This window comes from Schistocerca serialis, chromosome 7 (assembly GCF_023864345.2).
Source record: "Schistocerca serialis cubense isolate TAMUIC-IGC-003099 chromosome 7, iqSchSeri2.2, whole genome shotgun sequence".
Classification (NCBI taxonomy): Eukaryota; Metazoa; Arthropoda; class Insecta; order Orthoptera; family Acrididae; genus Schistocerca; species Schistocerca serialis.
Genome location: NC_064644.1, coordinates 332808555 through 332826588, shown reverse-complemented (window position 1 = coordinate 332826588; position 18034 = coordinate 332808555).

The following is an 18034-nucleotide window of genomic DNA, read 5'->3' as shown; positions in this document are numbered from 1 at the left end:
CTCAGTCCCTTCTTGGATGAGCCATGAATTCTGCTAGTAGTGCCTCTTTCGCATAATTTTTCCCCATCTCGTGGCGGTAGTGCGTGGCAGACCATACCTCTTGCCACCATCTCTGATCGAAAACTTGTCTTATTCAATGAGAACGACGATTTTATCTCGAACTCAAAGCTCCCAGTCAGCCATTGCAACTGACTGCCGGCATTGTTATTTCTGCTTACCGCTCTTATGCTGATGTCTGGGGAGAAAGTAAACATGTCGGTGTCAAAAGGAGCGGCAGTGGTGATATACATGCTGCTTTAAGTGTGCCTGTAAACCTCTGTGGCTACAGGTAGTAGAGGCCGCGTAGACCGAGACAGATAAACTTTTCCAGGGGTCATTGTTTCGAATCCCATCCATGACACGGACGATTTTGTCTCAAGTTTATGTTCGTCCATGCCTGCCTGCGTTTCTCCCCGAACAAAAACTTGTGAATTACTTCTTTATAGACTTGCTTGAATTTGAAGAAATAATTGATGATTGTTCTGTAAAGTTGTTAAATGCCAGTAGTGAGCGGCTATAGCAGGCATATGTGTGAGTCTGACGTCTTTAAAAGATGTGTATATGAATAAAGAGAAAATGTTTTCCTGGCCATCCTCCCGTTGCAGATGGAATTAAGGCGGAGGTCACTAATTCGAAATTGGTCCTAGGCTGAATCACTGTAACAAGCATGCGTCCAGCATCGATTTCTTAAGCAAAAGGAAAAAGAACCAGGTGTACTTCAGATAGCTACAGCAGACATATAAATGTATCGTACGTCACGTTGTTGTTGGTTTGCCTGAATACCGTGCATTTACTGGGTCCAGAGATCGAGTCTAGGGATAGAGTTTTGACATTCCAAGTTTCTATCCATCACACGCGTTGATATTTAATCCACAATTGCCAATTTCCATTCCCATAGTCAACTATGAGGTGAATTTGTCTAGCTTTAACAATGCATGTTGCTACCCCTTAATAGTTGTCGTGTGAATGCAGGCTACGTATAAACTCTTGAATGTTCCAGATATGTGACACCCGTTGATGGTAAGTCAATTCACCTGGATATTTCAGATGTTTGCTGAATCCTGTGCAGCTGCAGCTAGGCTTGTATTGGAATACAAGCTATTTGGTCGAAGAAAGTTTCTATAAACACCTTCGAGATCATCAGTATGACAAGAGAGATAGATTTATCGGATCAATACGGTATGTCTTACATAAGTTGTAAATAACTTTGACAGCACCTCAGTTACAGTCATCCATCACCAAGCGCATTTTACTGTTAAGCGGAGGGCAACGGTTCGAATTGAACCCAGGGCATGAGTATCGACATCAAGCAGTGTATTCGTTTGTTCATCTATGATTATGTGTTATGTTTGTTACTAGTAATTAGAGTTCTACTATTGTTTAAAGGCTTCCCACGAGTTCTTCCACTGCTCTGTGTCTCATATTGCCGTGATTGTCCATCAGAAGACTGCAGATCCTTTCACCATCGTCTTCCTCGTCTTCCTCTTCTCGTTGTTCCTTTTTGGGGCTGTTAGTCTGTTAATTCTTTTCTAAATAATCACAAGGGTAACCCACACGATACGCAGTGTCTCAGAATTTACTTTCAAGTCATACGCCTTCTACGACTAAAAACTGAATAACGTTGCAAACCCCGTGAAGAAATTGGAGACATTTTTACTACAGAAAAGTTTTTGGAAATACATTTTTCAGCGTTGGATCATACGCAAGCATGGCAATGGAAAGTGAAATAACAGTTCGGCACAGGTAACGGATGAGATTTGTTGGTATATAGTCGAGCATTGTGATGCAACTTTGCTTAACTAGGCTAGCCACTAGAAGATACAGCGAATCACAAGTTTTACTGTTTTCATTCCTCCGATGTTTAGTCTGTGTTCAGTGAACCATACGGAGCTTAAAACCATTACTTGTGCTTACGTCACTACTCGAGGTGCAAACGTCTGAGTTCAAAAATTTCTGATAGTTTTTAATTGTGACCATATTTTTCTTCTGATAGTCCGGGGAAGATATAATAGGCTACAGTTAAGATTTTTTGACAGTTAGGTGATCCAGCAACGTTGTGCTACTACTCCGATAATAATTTCCATTCGTGAGAGCTTAAATGGCTGTACGTAAGCGCTTAAGTACTCGACACATCCTTACTCATTCGCTCTTGGTCGAATTATTCTGTCGTTATTTTGCTGAGAAATTGTAGCAACTGCATTAAACAGTTAGGGATGTTAAGTATTAGGTGCAGCTGTGATAACTTATAATATTTTTTACGCTGAATAGGTTGTGGTATTATGTTCTCTTCTGCCTTTTAAGAATATCTGTCCAAATGTTGCTTTTGTGATTGAATATTTTCTCTGACGTAAGGCACCTCATATTTCGTGACTATAGCTACTTGAAGAAAATTATGTGAGTTATAACGAAGCCGATATGCAGTAAGAGCAGCTATTTCATTTTTTTCCACACCCAATTTCAAAATTTGGGTAAACACTGACCGAAATATCGCACTCTTTTTCGTTCTAGTGAATTCGCACAAACGATAGAAAAATGCAAACAAATAGCTTTCTTCTCTGCACCTCCAGATTACCGTTTCACTCTCCCATCCATTACGCCACGAGGAAGAGATGTGAGCGTAGTCTCTTTGAATACATGGCTCCATATGCTCGCAGAAGGTAAGTTTGTGGCTTTAATCTTCATTCAAAAACGTGCTAAGTTATCATTTCAAGTACCAAAAGACGAATGTGAGCGTCTTTAAAAAAAATAAAAAACTTGTTGGTAAAATTGGTCTTCCAATCTTTATTAGCCTGAAAGGTAGATAGTGAGCCATTAGAAGTAGATTCTTAGATACTTTTGAACCTCTGTGTAGCATATTTATTGGCATCCAGGTGCTGTGGCTGCGATTCGAATGTTCAGTGAGGTCCATAATCTGGGTCGTAAAGTAAGCAATCCTTACCGCGTAGGGCATAGGTGAATACACTGTGAGCGTCGGATATCTGGGATTTTGTCAAATAAAGACATGGTTGGAGACCGTGGCTGTTAAATGAAACAGATTGTTTATGATGTACAGCAACCAGCCACAAACTGGTTTTAGCTTACTGTATTTAAAAGGTGTCGTTACCTGTTTCGAATTTTTCACAGTTTGTCATTAGACGGTTTTTCATGCTGCCATCAAAACGTATGCATAATTTGTTTTGATGAAAGCATAAAAAATCATGTAATGATAAATCGTGAAAAATTCGAAGCCGATGACGATACTTTTTAAATAAAATAACGTAAAAACAATTTGTGGCTGGTTGCTGTACACCATCAACAATTTGTTTGTATCTCTGATTTACTGAATCAATGACCCGCTTCGTCTCTCTGACGTCACGACCCGGACCGGTTGTTTATGCTGCTATTGCCAAATCCTTCGATTTTTCTGGCGGTTTGTCTTCAAAGGTCTACTCTTTATTTTATTTTTTTTTAACTGTTGAGTGCACATGTTGTGCTATCAATTGTAATTAAGATGAGAATAAAGGCAACACAACTCAGGTACGCAGAGTGATCTTCATCCCTGGGCCAAAAAGTCTGAGCATGAAAAATATAAGCAAATTCAGGACGAGAAGAGGTACTCACCGAACTCGATGAAGCAAAACCACCAAAATTATATGACAGCTGTTCGGCAGATGGACTAGTCTTGGGATGTTAATTACTTTGGAGGAAGCAATGCTGACAATTTCCGCTATCAGAGAATACTGATCAGTTGCAGTTATCGATGCTTCTTATATACTCCAAGAGAGATTGCTGGAAATAAATACCTTCCAATTCTTCATGTGAAAACTCTGAAAGATTTTGAAATAAGACAAACTTTATTAACATTCTACTTCTTTCTTCTTCCTGTTTATTTACTATTTCTCAGCATAGTCACGCTAGTGATGAACACATTTCTTTCCTACGAGAGACCACTTCGATGATACTGTCCTTGTAGACGGAGCTACAACCTCACCTCTGCTTGCACCGCTTCATCACTGTCAAAGTGAAGTCCCAGAAAGAGTTTTTACATTTTGCAAACAGATGAAAATCGGATGGAGCCTAGTCGGGTGGGTATAGAGGATGATCGGTGACAGTGAACTCAAGTTGTCGGATTGTTGCAGATGTCGCAGCGCTAATATGTGGTCTAGTATTGTCATGATGTTGGAGACGTTTGTCCATGACCGGACGAACTCTTCGAATTCATGAAACTGGATGGCAGTATGTTGTTTTTCACGCACCAACATAATCACTTTACCTACCACCAGGTTACACGCTACAATTCGTAGCCCTCTAGTGACAGAGAGTTGCAGTTTGCCTCAGCGAGGCGGGAAAGTCGACCGAGTAGTATGCATGACAGTAATACCTCAACCAATATTGAGAAGAGAATAAAAAATTCGGAGGCATTACTTTTCAGGATGCCCTTGTTAGATGATGGCGCTTCCAGTCATGCGATCATGATGCCACTTCTAGCGAAGCATTTTAAATTTGCTTGTACCTGCGATCTAATTGTAATAAATCTCTGTGCTTGATATCAGGATCGAATGTGCAGTAAGCTCAAAAATTTTCAAATGTGTATTAATTTCTAAGGGACCAAACTGCTGACGTCATCGGTTCCTAGTCTTACACACTACCTAAACTAACTTACGCTAAGGACACCAGACACACACACACACACACACACACACACACACACACACACACACACACAGACATGCCCGAGGCAGGGCTCGATCCTCCTGCGGGAGGGGCCGCGCAATTCGTGACATGGCGCCTCTAGCCGCGCAGCCACTACGCGCGGCGTGCAGTAAGCATCCACATTCAGTGTGAACTCGAACTCCATTGCCAAAATTTCTGATGTTGTTCGGGGAAATATTTCTACTTTGGCATGAGGGACTCATGGTCTCCTCGGTCTCCAGCCACTCATTACAAAGTAATAATGGTTATCATTTATTCGGTTTGGTATCCCAAATCGCCTGCGTTTCAGTAATGGCACCAGTAATGTGAAATCATTAAAATGTGCAATGCAAAACACAGAGTCACGGAAATACTTCGATGGATAAGTTCAATGACATGGTTTCTGTCGGTGCGGAATTCTCGTGAGTCATAATTTACACAAATTCAGATGAAACCGTATTCGGTTTTTAGTTGGTTACGATACATTTCATGTATCATGTGTCCAGTTAATTTTTATGGTTCATTTCGGTATGAGTCACGAGCTGGCTTTGATGGCTCATTTATTAACGGGAAGTAATGAACTTTGATTTTGAATCTTTGTGTGTGGGGGTGTGTTGGGTTGTTTGGGGAAGGAGACCAGAAAGCGAGGTCATCGATCTCACCGGATTAGGGAAGGACGGGGAAGGAAGCTGGCCGTGCCCTTTCAAAGGAATCATCCAGGCATTTGCCTGAAGCATTTAGGAAAATCACGGAAAACCTAAATCAGCATGGCCGGAAGGAGGATTGAACCGTCATCCTCCCGAATGAGAGTCCAGTGGGTTAGACACTGCGCCACCTCGCTCGGTGTGTAAGTTGCTCATCCAAGTTGCATGTCCTCAATCCTTTGAATTCATTGCTGACAAATTATTGATATGGTATTATCATTTGTTTATACGGAAATATAGGAACAGAATTTTGTACGTGTTTTACATTTAACTGCATCTCAGGAGTATGCTCCCCTGTTACATAAATGTTCATAATGCAGCTACTTAATTCGTTAAATTTCGCCTTAACGTGCATGGTAGCATGGTTTCCTCCACCCTGTAACATCTAAACAATGTATGCTGTGAAAAGAAAATGCCTGAAATGCCTACCAAACCACAATCCCTGACCGGTCGTCCTGGAGATCACTAATTAAATTTCCGTTTTTTAGTTCTCGCTTTAAAATAGAGACTATAACCAATATTCATTTGGCACACATGGCCGAGCAGGTAATGTTAAGCGTAGTATTTGTGCACAGTCACTGTTATAAGGCGAACATTAATCTGAAGATGCCTGGCAGTGTTGTTTTAGACACTGCAGATCTTTCGGGAAGCTTTAGATAAGAAATCTTTTACGTGTAAATTCTCTTTTAGGAATATTGCTACTTCTATGTTGCAAAGAGACGACAGTGTTGATAGGTTCCAGCGTCATTCGGCGTCATATTCTTGAAATTTTTGATGTGTTTTTGTAGGTGTTTCAACTTTTAATGGTGAATAAGATGCAGGTGTATATAGAACAGCGGGTGTTTTATTTCAATTATCAAGGAATTTATTTCATTTTGTGCTTCACAATTCGACCAAGATTTTCGGTTGCTGCTCTGCGTAGCGTGATATGGATAGGTGTGCACAATCCTAGGCGCAAAAGTTTTTTGAAATGGATCACAAGCAAGGCATTAATGTGCCACCTAAAGGCCATGAAACAGAGGTAGGGAAGGACGCAAAGAACGTTGAGGTTCGGTTAACTGAAAATGGGCAGTTATGAGAAAAGGAAGCTGAAAAATTGTTTTTGGAAATTTGTGGTAAGGTTCTATGGGACCAAACTGCTGAGGTCATCGGTCCCTAGGCCTACATATTCCTTAATTTAACTTAAACTAGCTTACGCTAAGGACAACACACACACCCATGCCCAAGGGAAGACTCGAACCTCCAACGGGGGGAGCCGCCCGAATCGTGGCAAGGCGCCCTAGACCACGTGGCTACCCCGCGCTGTAGAAGGAAACAGAATCTTTGTTTGCAAGCTTATCTGATGTGCCAGGTACAAGGCCCAGAACAGACATCACAGACAGCAGGACAAATGCAGAACACGAAACGCCCCTAATGGTCAAGCAAGAATCATCTTTGACTGAGGAAGTCGTAAGCATATAAATCATGCCTGCAGCAGGAACATCAGATCTTGCTGCATTTCAAAAGCTTATATCGCAGTTTAGCACTATCTTAAGCAATGCATTAGGAACCAAGCTCGAGGAGCAGAGAATGAGGATCGAGGCCCAACACGGCAAGTTAACTAAGCAAATTGAGGGCATCGAGGTGCAAAATACGATAACTGATGCCTAAATTGCAGGCAATAGGTAAGAGCTGGTCTAAATACTTACTGATTTAGAAATGTTGTGACTTGGCGAGACAGCCAAGCCACTAGGAGGTAGCCGAAAGGCACGCGTTTAAGCTCACGCAGGCTGACATGAGGTCTGGAAAAGTTAAAGGAGTTGAGTCTAGTAAAAAAGTACGTAGATTCTGGAATACTTAACTTTAATCCATAATTGGTAAACATCGGTCTGACGGTACATGCTTCACAAGATAAATAGCAATTGATAATGGCGCCTTGCTAGGTCGTAGCAAATGACGTAGCTGAAGGCTATGCTAACTATCGTCTCGGCAAATGAGAGAGTAATTTGTCAGTGAACCATCGCTAGAAAAGTCGGCTGTACAACTGGGGCGAGTGCTAGGACGTCTCTCTAGACCTGCCGTGTGGCGGCGCTCGGTCTGCAATCACTGACAGTGGCGTCACGCGGGTCCGACGTATACTAACGGACTGCGGCCGATTTAAAGGCTACCACCTAGCAAGTGTGGTGTCCGGCGGTGACACCACAAGAAATGACCTGACTATGCCACGAAGAGGTGAACTACAAAATCGAGAATATTAGTTCATCATGTTACGAGAGTTGAGTGACAGGAAAAATGCCAATGGTTCACCCAGAGCAGGTACGTGAGGTTGTCAGTGAAGTTATGAAGGTACAAAAAGCAAAGGTACAGAATATCCAGGTACAACATGGCGAGGTTTTGCAGCAACGAGATGAGATAATAGGTGACATGTCAGACAAATTGGCACAACTGACCATAGCAGTGAAGCACTTGTTGCTCGTGGAGGAAAGGTCAACTTCCTGCTGCTGTACGGGACACCACCGATGTCGAACCACTGTTGAACTTTAAACAGGCTCGAGAAGAGATTAACAAGAGAGACTGGAATGAGTTGCATACACTTCAGCATGACACGGGTCCTCAACGAACTACCAATGTCAATGATAGTGATAATAATGCAGTAGTTGCACTGGGCAAGAGCGAACAAGGATTGAAGAGGAGGAATTTAAGGAACTAGCGACACGGTAATGTCGGATCTGAGGAGAGGCAGCCCGTAGTGAAGTGCGTGAGGAGGCAGCATCGACTGATTTTAATGAGCACGAAATGTGTCGTCACTTCGCGGCAACGAGGCATGTAAGGAATCCGACTTGAACACAGTAATCTACTTTAAGGAGACTGTTAAGAGGAATCAGTACCTCGATGAGCCATTTGATCCGGCTGAAGTTATTTGAATGTGTTTAACTGAGCAATGTCAGCATCTTGACGTGAGACAGTAATCGCCAGACGGTGCATGGACTATGATGTGATCGTTGGTACGCGGCAAGTGTGCCTATCGCACTACAGAGTAATGTGGCACACCCAGAACATCGTTTTGACGAACTAAGAGGTTGGGAAACTCGTCACCGACCACAAAGGAATGGAAATAGGTTTCAACACAATAGCCTGAGCACGTTGGTCCTCGCGCAATAGCGATAACGGGACATGGGATGCTTCCAATTATGAGAAAAGGGGGAGGCGCATTTTAGAGGTCGTGGAAGTACAAACTACGAACCGAAGGAGAAATGGTCAGAGTACGAGTGAAACGAGTAACTGACTAGGAGATAAAAGGTCAGGCACTGTTACACATAGTGAGGAGCCACTCAGAACCCAGTGTATAAATTTTGAAGAGCTGAGGTATGGTATCGTACACTATCGACATTACACCATGCATGCTATGTCCAGAGGTCAGCAGTAACACGTGTGACTGCCCTGCCAATCCGTAACCGCCCCGTAGACACACTCTCTGCTGCATATGCAAGTAGCGCAGCCTTCAGGCCGATTGAAGAGGATGTCGCACCGACACCTGCCATTCTAATCGTAGAGTTCAATTGGAGCCTCCGCAGCGTTACTAGTTTGCCTCTGTTATTTTGATTGTTCATTACTAACGTGAATGTGTAGCAGACTGGTTGGATTCTCTATGAACGTGCTGCTGTAAAGTGAAGTGAAATAAACAAAATGGTTCAATGGCTGTAAGCACTATGGGGCATAACATCTGAGGTCATCAGTCTCCTGGATTTAGAACTACTTAAACCTAACTAAACTAAGGACATCACAGACATCCGTGCCCGAGGCAGGATTCGAACCTGCCGCCGTAGTGGCAGCGCGGTTCCCGACTGTATCGCCTAGAACCGGTCGGCCACAGCGGCCGGGTAAAATAAACAGTTACATACTTATTGCGTGTGCTCCCAATTATCTTGCTCTCTGTCTCAGCACCCTAATATACCTCGGCATCCGCTCCCGGACTACTCATAATTAGTGACAGGTCTCTACCCATGAGTATTCCGGACTTTGACCTGCATTTTCCTGCGTTTTCTTCTTTTCTTTTCTTTTTTGGTGTGCTCTACATCATTTTTAGTGACCACGCATACTTTTCATCGTAATTTTTGTGAGTGTTCATCATGGATAGTCCTCCGAAGAACTGCCAGTATCACAGGTTGTTCAGTTTCAGGCACAGCAGGTGCAGAACTTGATGGAAATGATAAGACTGTTCGCTGCGCAGTGTAACACGCCACCATCGCCAAAACCTCCCACAGCACAGCCACAGGCAGCAGCGTCTGTTTCCGCGCCGCCTTTCCGTGATTTTCATTCAACACACGAGGAATGGTTCGGAAACCAAGCACAGTTCGACACACACATGACGGCACAAGACGTTAAAGGTAGGGACAGGCAACGTTATTTTTTGGCAACTATCGGAGTTTCAGTGTACAGGCTTGCATACCGTTTCCCCGACACCCGATCTGAAAGTGTCCCTCATGAAGAATTAATTGGTGCACTAGACAAATACTTTGATAAATAGGGAGGCACAGTTGTCAGCTGCATTAGTACATTACGCGGAATCAGCGGCGACAAGTGAAAATGCGTACGGGACCGGGATCTCCCGCTTACTTGGCAACTGCATTAACCACTGCGCCATACCATCCGGGCAACAGCGTTACCGCAACTGTTCGGACTACCTCGGCATGCTTCACGGCCGATCAACATTCCCATCGAGCACCACTTATCCGCAGTCCGTGTCTATTTCCTCCATGTTCGCTCTCTGAGATTCCCAGAGATGGTTGGACATATTTGTGCACCTGCACTGAAGAAGTTGAATCCATTGCCCAGCTATGCCCATCAAATTATATGAATGTGTGGTGTCTGTCCATTCGGACGTGTCCGACAGGCCTAGTTGGGCAACTGATCAACCTTCTTCAGTGCGGGTGCACAAGTAGGTCCGACCTCCTGTGGGAATCTGAGAGAGCGAAGATGGAGGAAATAGACGGGGACTGCGGAGAGGTGCCGCTCGATGGCAATGTGGATCGGCCGAAAGGCATGCCGAGATAGTACGTGCAGTTGCGGTAACGCTGTGTCGCGGATGGGACGGCACAGTGTTTGTCACACTGTAATATTATTGGGTTTCGGATGCTCTGTATATAAAATATTTGTCATAAAAGAGAAGAATAGCCATCGAGCTGTAGTTGGTAAAATGTTACGCATCACAGCGCAGATGATAGGAAAACAAATATTTTGTAATGTGCGTCTACACAAAGACGCGAGTCCAGCACTAACTGCTTCAAATAAACACTATGACCCGCCGAGTGCAGATATGCAAATAATTGCCGCAGCGCTCGATCCTAATAAGATACGAAACTTTTGAATTATAAAAGTTTTGACTTTTGCTATGAATAGTTATAGAGACTTGGTTACCTTTTACTGTTTCGATGCTGACGTGTTAAGAAGTGCAGTGTAGCTTCGCTACAAGTTTTATGTGATATTTACAGCGGTGTCTTGGTTGTTTTCGGGAGGCTACTAATATATTCAATCGCAGATTTGATAACCATTACCATAGCCCACTTTCCTTCATCCATTTCCATTTCAATATTCAGTTACGTCCCTTAGGTATTTGTATCGAAAAATTAAATTGCATGAAGGGAATCCGGATTAAATGTCAGGTTCAAACCACTTTTGCGTAATCAAACACTATTATTCCTCCTGTACACAATCGAGAACCGAAGCAACGCAGTTCACAAAATCTGCTCTTCTCTCCAACCTGCATCAAAATTGGTAAATAAATTACCGTGAGTGCAAGATCTAGTATAATTACTATTGTCATACCACATTAAATACAACTTTATATATATATATATATATATATATATATATATATATATATATATATATATACAGGGTGTTACAAAAAGGTACGGCCAAACTTTCAGGAAACATTCCTCACACACAAAGAATGAAAATATGTTATGTGGACATGTGTCCAGAAACGCTTACTTTCCATGTTAGAGCTCATTTTATTACTTCTCTTCAAATCACATTAATCATGGAATGGAAACACACAGCAACAGAACGTACCAGCGTGACTTCAAACACTTTGTTACAGGAAATGTTCAAAATGTCCTCCGTTAGCGAGGATACATGCATCCACCCTCCGTCGCAGGGAATCCCTGATGCGCTGATGCAGCCCTGGAGAATGGCGTATTGTATCACAGTCGTCCACAATACGACCACGAAGAGTCTCTAGATTTGGTACCGGGGTTGCGTAGACAAGAGGTTTCAAATGCCCCCATAAATGAAAGTCAAGAGGGTTGAGGTCAGGAGGGCGTGGAGGCCATGGAATTGGTCCGCCTCTACCAATCCATCGGTCACCGAATCTGTTGTTGAGAAGCGTACGAACACTTCGACTGAAATGTGCAGGATCTCCATCGTGCATGAACCACATGTTGTGTCGTACTTGTAAAGGCACATGTTCTAGCAGCACAGGTGGAAGAACATACTGACGAAACTAAAATGAGTTCTAACATGGAAATTAAACGTTTCCGGACACATGTCCACATAATATCTTTTCTTCATTTGTGTGTGAGGAATGCTTCCTGAAAGTTTGGCCGTACCTTTTTGTAACACCCTGTATAATTATACTGGAACACCAACATAGTAAACAGGAGAATCCGGGTTCGTATCCCGGTCGGGTACACATTTTCACTTGTCGCTGCTAGTTCCGCGTAATGTCCCGATGCAGGTGACAGCAGAGATCCCCTCTCTACATACCTATAGCACAACAGCTGCGGCTTCCGCATGTCCGAAAGAACAGACACTATCCATTTATATAAATACTTTCATGACCAGATTCACGTGGCAGTTGCTCGTTGCATTTTCTTTCGCTTGTGGAAGCAGCCTAATCAGGCTCATAAGCAGTGGGTAGCAGACTTACAAGGGATTACAGGCCAGGGAAAATTTAAGTCCGAGTGTGGACATCATCGCAGTGATGCCACGATCAGTCACGCCATTACTCAAAATGTGCCAGATTCCTTGCACACACAAACAGATTCTTAAGTATCGTGATCCTAGTTTGCAAAAGGCTTTGGAATTAGGGGAGCGTCAGGATTTGTATGACACTGCAGCGGTGGCTTTTGACGCCGCTTCTATTTGTACCATACAGAGTAGTAGTAAAGAGGTTATGCCTTTAGCTCGTGCACCGGAGCACTCTAAGAGCCAGGCCAGCGACGTAAACGGATTCAGTGCGCTAGGCAGCAGACTAGTGGCGATAAATCTTACCCTTGGTGTTTCAAGCGCTCAAGCGCCAGGCGTGCCCCTGTCGCGACGCTAACTGTTGCAATGTGGCAAGACGGTCACTTTCAAGTTGTTTGTTTGCATAAAAGCAAGTCCAACACGCACTTCTTACGTTTTCCAGTTTGTCCCTCAATGAATGTCAATGCAACTTTTTCAGAGTCAAGTAGTGATTCCAGTGCAACACAGTGCAAACCAAGTGCAGCAACGAAGAAGTCACACACTTCTTCTAGACAGCGTCAGGCAATTAAAATTTTTGTCACTATGCAGATTGCCAACTGCAAAATATGCTTACGGTTGGACGCTGGTGCATAAGTGACTTTGTGGGACAGAAGCACATACGAACGTTAGGCAAGCCTAAATTACGTCACAGGCCGCTCTTTCTGGTTATGGTGGACATACTACTCCTGTGTCAGCCATTTGCAGTCTACCTGCCACTTTTCGTAACATCACCAAGTGAGTTTCATTCACGATTATTGCGCTCATGTGACAGTGAAAATATTTTTGGCATGGAGTCTTTTCATTTGTTTGTTTTACACATCAAGGCAATGTTTCTTCCGTGAACTCTTTTGTGCCAATGGACAGGGTACCTGAACTGGGTAACGAATTAAGTGACATTTTTCATCATGGCCTAGACAAAGCTAATAATTTTAAGACTCACGTTACCATGCAAGACAGTGCGGCACCCATGGTTGTGCCGAGTATGGCCGGTCCCTTACACTATCAGTGATCGGGTGGCGCAAGAGTTCTTATCTTGGCAGGACAATGGTATGATTTTCACTTTAGCAGCCAGTCAGTGGGCATTGCCTTTAGTGACAGTAAACAAATCTTTCGGCGGGCTAGGCTTATGCACAGATTTCAAGGGAACAGTAAATCCACAGTCTGTGATCGACGTGTGTTCCCTGCACAGCCTTAGGAACTCATGAAAAAACTTGATGCGGGTCGCTTCTTTTCCTGGATTGGTCTTCGTGATCCTCATTTGCAGCTTCTCTGAGATGAACAATCGCAACAAGTTTCTTTGTTCAACACCCATATGGAGTTATTTAAGTTTTTGAGGTTGCCCTTCGGCATTGCATCCACTTTTGCAATTTTTCAACATTATCTGTCAAGTTGACTGCTACAATTCTTTCTTGTTTGAGCTATTTGGATGACATAGTCGTTACGGGTCGTACTCCCGATGAACATCTTTATAATCTCAGAAATTGTTTCAAGAGCTTTCAGATGCTGGGTCAAAGTGTAACAACTCCAAATGGCTCTGAGCACTATGGGACTTAACTTCTGAGGTCATCAGTCCCCTATAACTTAGAACTACTTAAACCTAACTAACCTAAGGACATCACACACATCCATGCCCGAGGCAGGATTCGAACCTGCGACCGTAGCGATCGCGCGGTTCCAGACTGAAGCGCCTAGAACCGCTCGCCCACTTCGGCCGTCTGTAACAACTCCAAGTTGTTTCGAGTAAATTGAGTTATTACATTCGGTTGATTCCAAATGCTCCATAGATTGTAACGCAACGTCTTCGAAGAGAGAATGTTCCGTTTGTCTGGTCTAGGGAGTTTTAGGTCGCATTTCAGAAACTGAAAATGCTTTACTGAGCGATCGTTGTCTGGCATATTTTGAGCCTGATAAGCCGGCCGTTTTTGTGATTAGCATATCCCCTTGCAAGATTGGGGCTGTTTTCTCACACCGAGTTGGATCACTGGACTGGTCAAATGCCTTCATATCCAAAGCCCTCGACAAGGCACAGTGAAACTAGTCACAGATTGAGAAGGAAGCTCTTGTTATCGTATGTGGGGTCACCAAATTCTACCAACAATTATACGGCACAAAATTTTACTTTGTGATGCATCACAAGCCACTCACCTCATTGTTCAGTCTTTCCAAGGCAGCCCCTCCATGCACAGCGAAAACGTTTGCAGCTTTGGTCTCTGCTCCTCTCTAATTACCAGTAGGAAATTGTGTACAAACCAACAGCTAAGCATTCCAATGAAGACACTCTTTGTCGCCTGCCAGTTGGCGCTGATTCAGTGTTTGGCATTTTTTTCAAGATTCATATTTCCATTTAATGTTCAGGATAATGAAACACTTGATGGTTTTCCCATTCACTACCGAGAAATTGCTCAGTGAAAGGCCTCAGCCTCAGCTACCTACGCCAGATGGGGAGCCAGTGACTGTCGTTGCAGCGCCGTCGCCATCGCTGTCATCGCAGTGCCAGTAACACAGCCGAAAAAGGTGGACCCCTTCGCCCTGCTAGTTTCCGGCGGGCAACTGTGGACTCTCAAGTCATCATCGCGCCTTCACGTCTTCGTCAATGGAAGATTATTCTCCGTCCGTGAGCGTAGGTGTGCACCTTACGGCTGTCCACCAAACCGTTCCTTCCATAAAGCGGTAAACAACGGTCACAACAGCTGCTTCTCCATGCACCTCTAGTTCGTAAACAAGGGTACAGCTCTGAGATATTACACTGAACCATTAGCCACTCAGAAACATTTCAAAGACGTTACAAAGAGCATGGAGCGACGTTATATTAATGGTTATCTATGCAAAATCGTTCACATTTATTGTACAAATGCCAACCTTTATATATATATATATACCCCCGGTGCAAGGTAGCGCAATGGGCTCGCATTCGGGAGGAAGACGGTTCCAACCCGCATCCGGTCATCCTGATTTAGGTTCTTCGTGATTTCCCTAATTCGCTTAAGGCAAATGCCGGGATGGTTCCTCTGAAGTGTTATGGCTGATTTCATTCCCCATCCTTCCCCAATCCCAGCTTGTGCTCCGTTCGTTTTCGACGAGACGTTAAACACTAATCTCCTCCTTCTCCTACCTTTATCAGTCACCGATCTGCAGTAGTAACCCGCTCTAAAAGCGTCTACATGTTCCCCATATCTTGTCGACAATTCCCTACCAGTTTGTTTTATATATTTCGCTTCACAAGATGCACACTGTATTTTATATTTACTCGTCCTGTTGCCTACTTCATACTTTTAAGTAAAACAAAATGAGACCCACCACGAAGGAACTATCCGAATAGGACGTAGCTCGTTAGATATAATGTACATGTACAGGTAAACAACTAATTATCGGATGATTGATTCAAGAGAAAACGCTTCACAAATTAAGCAAGTCAGTAGCACCTTGGTTCACCTCTGGCCTTATCCAAGCAGTTATTCGGCCTTGGCAAGGATTTTTAGAGTTTTTGGATGTCCTTCTGAGGGATCTCATGCCAAATTCTGTCCAATTGATGCGTTAGATCCTCTGTCTCCTGATGGTTGGAGGTCCCTGCCCATAACGCTTCGGCCAGTAATCTCATTGACTGGACTAGAATTGTCTCCAGTGATGAGCCCCGCTTCAAACTGAGCCCCAATGACTAGCGAAGGCGCGTCTGAATACGTCCCAGGTATAATGGACCAGAGAACCATTTCTTTCCATAGCAAGACCCATCTGGTCGTCGTCCGCAGCACCCTTGCAGCACAGCAGTGCGTCAACGATATTCTCTGCCCTGTTTTGTTGCCCTTCATGGCAAGCCAGACTGGACTTATATTTCAGCAAGATAATGGACCACTGCTTGTCTTCGTGGTTGCAAAATCATACCTTCGCCAGCAAGCTCGCCGGATCTCTCCCCAGTTGAGAACGTTTGGAACGTTGTGGGCAGGGACCTTCAAGCAGTTTCGGATTTTGACGACTTGGCCAGTCAATTGGTCCGAATTGGGCAAGATATCCCTTAAGGAGGTCATCCAACAACTGTGTCACTCAGTCCCAAGCTGAATAACTGCTTGTATAAAGGCCAGAGGTGGCAGAACGCATTATTGCCTTGCTCAATTTGCGGAGCTCTTTCCCTTGAAGAAACCACGTAACTATTCTGAAATTGTAATTTCTTCTCTGTACAAGTACATCACAACTACCGATCCCCGCACCATTCGGATAATACTTTCATGGTGCGTTGATTTTTTACCTTAGAGTGTATTAGTGGTTATGCTAAAATATTTGTAACGATTATCTTAACAACCGTTACCTCCGGGTTCGTAAGATGGACAATGTTACAAGACATAAAGCAGATGACATATCAGAAGTTATACACCTGGAAAAGACGAGGGTCATGAGACATCTCCAAGAAATTTTAACGTCTCATCGTGAGGTATTCTCTGGAGCACCTGGAACTACTCGTATTAAAAATTTCGTGCGGCACTTCTAGCTTAAACCGCAAAAGAAGTTTTTGGGTGACCGTATTCATCTCGTTAATGAACAAGGAGAAAGTGGAGGAGTAGTTACGTTTTGTGGTCGCGGAAGGAATTATTGAACCTGCAGCCAGTTCATATAGTGGCCCCTTAATTTGCGTCACTGACAAGAATGATTCTATTCGTCTTGTGCTCGACTGGCGCCAAATTAATACTATTATAGAGTCGGAGACCGGCCGTTCTGAGATGCTGGAACAGTTATTGCAATGTTTTCACGGGTTAGAGGTGCACATCTCTGTCAACCTTATAACCGAACCCGCCGATTTCCCGTTTGACCTGTCCACTAAATTCTAACGAATCTCGCCCCGTGGATTCGAATCTATAAATTTTTTCGTAATATAGACTAAACTTTTTAATTAAGAAAATAAAAAGTATGGGTAGATTTGAATTACTTGCCATTTTTGGCAGCAGTGTTTAAATTCTGTACTGACTCAAACTGTTAACATCTGGAAACCACAACCTAACTTACTTGTTGCTTGCAAACTGGCTGCTCGACCAACCGTTTCTGTGCCGGGACGGCCAGTAACGTTTGTTCTGCACTTTAAAAACACTTTACTGAATATGCTTCAAACGCTTTTAATTAAAACTGCCCTGTGGAACCTAATTGGAATTTAAGTTATAGTCACTTCTTTACCAAAGCGTGATGAGCATTAGAGGTTGATTTATAAACTTGGAACATATATAGATTGCGGTTGACTGCACTTCCTATCTGTGTTGTATTCCTTAGAACTTGGTTATATCCCCAACACAGCAGCGTCCAGTTTCTACAGTCAAAGAAAACTGGTTCCACTGGTTCAAATGGCTCTAAGTACTATGGGACTTAAGATCTGAGGTCATCAGTCCCGTAGACTTAGAACTACTTAAACCTAACTAACCTAAGGACATCACACACATCCATTCCCAAGGCAGGATTCGAACCTGCGACCGTAGCAGCAGCGAGGTGCCGAACTGAAGCGCCTACAACCGCTCGACTACAGTGGCCGGCAGAGAACTGGTATTAGCTTACAGTATGACTATCCTCCTGTAAAGCAAGTTATTCTACAAAGATTTCGATTGCCAGATCTGAAGGAGCATTTGAACTTTAATTTTTCAGAAATAATTTTGCGTTTA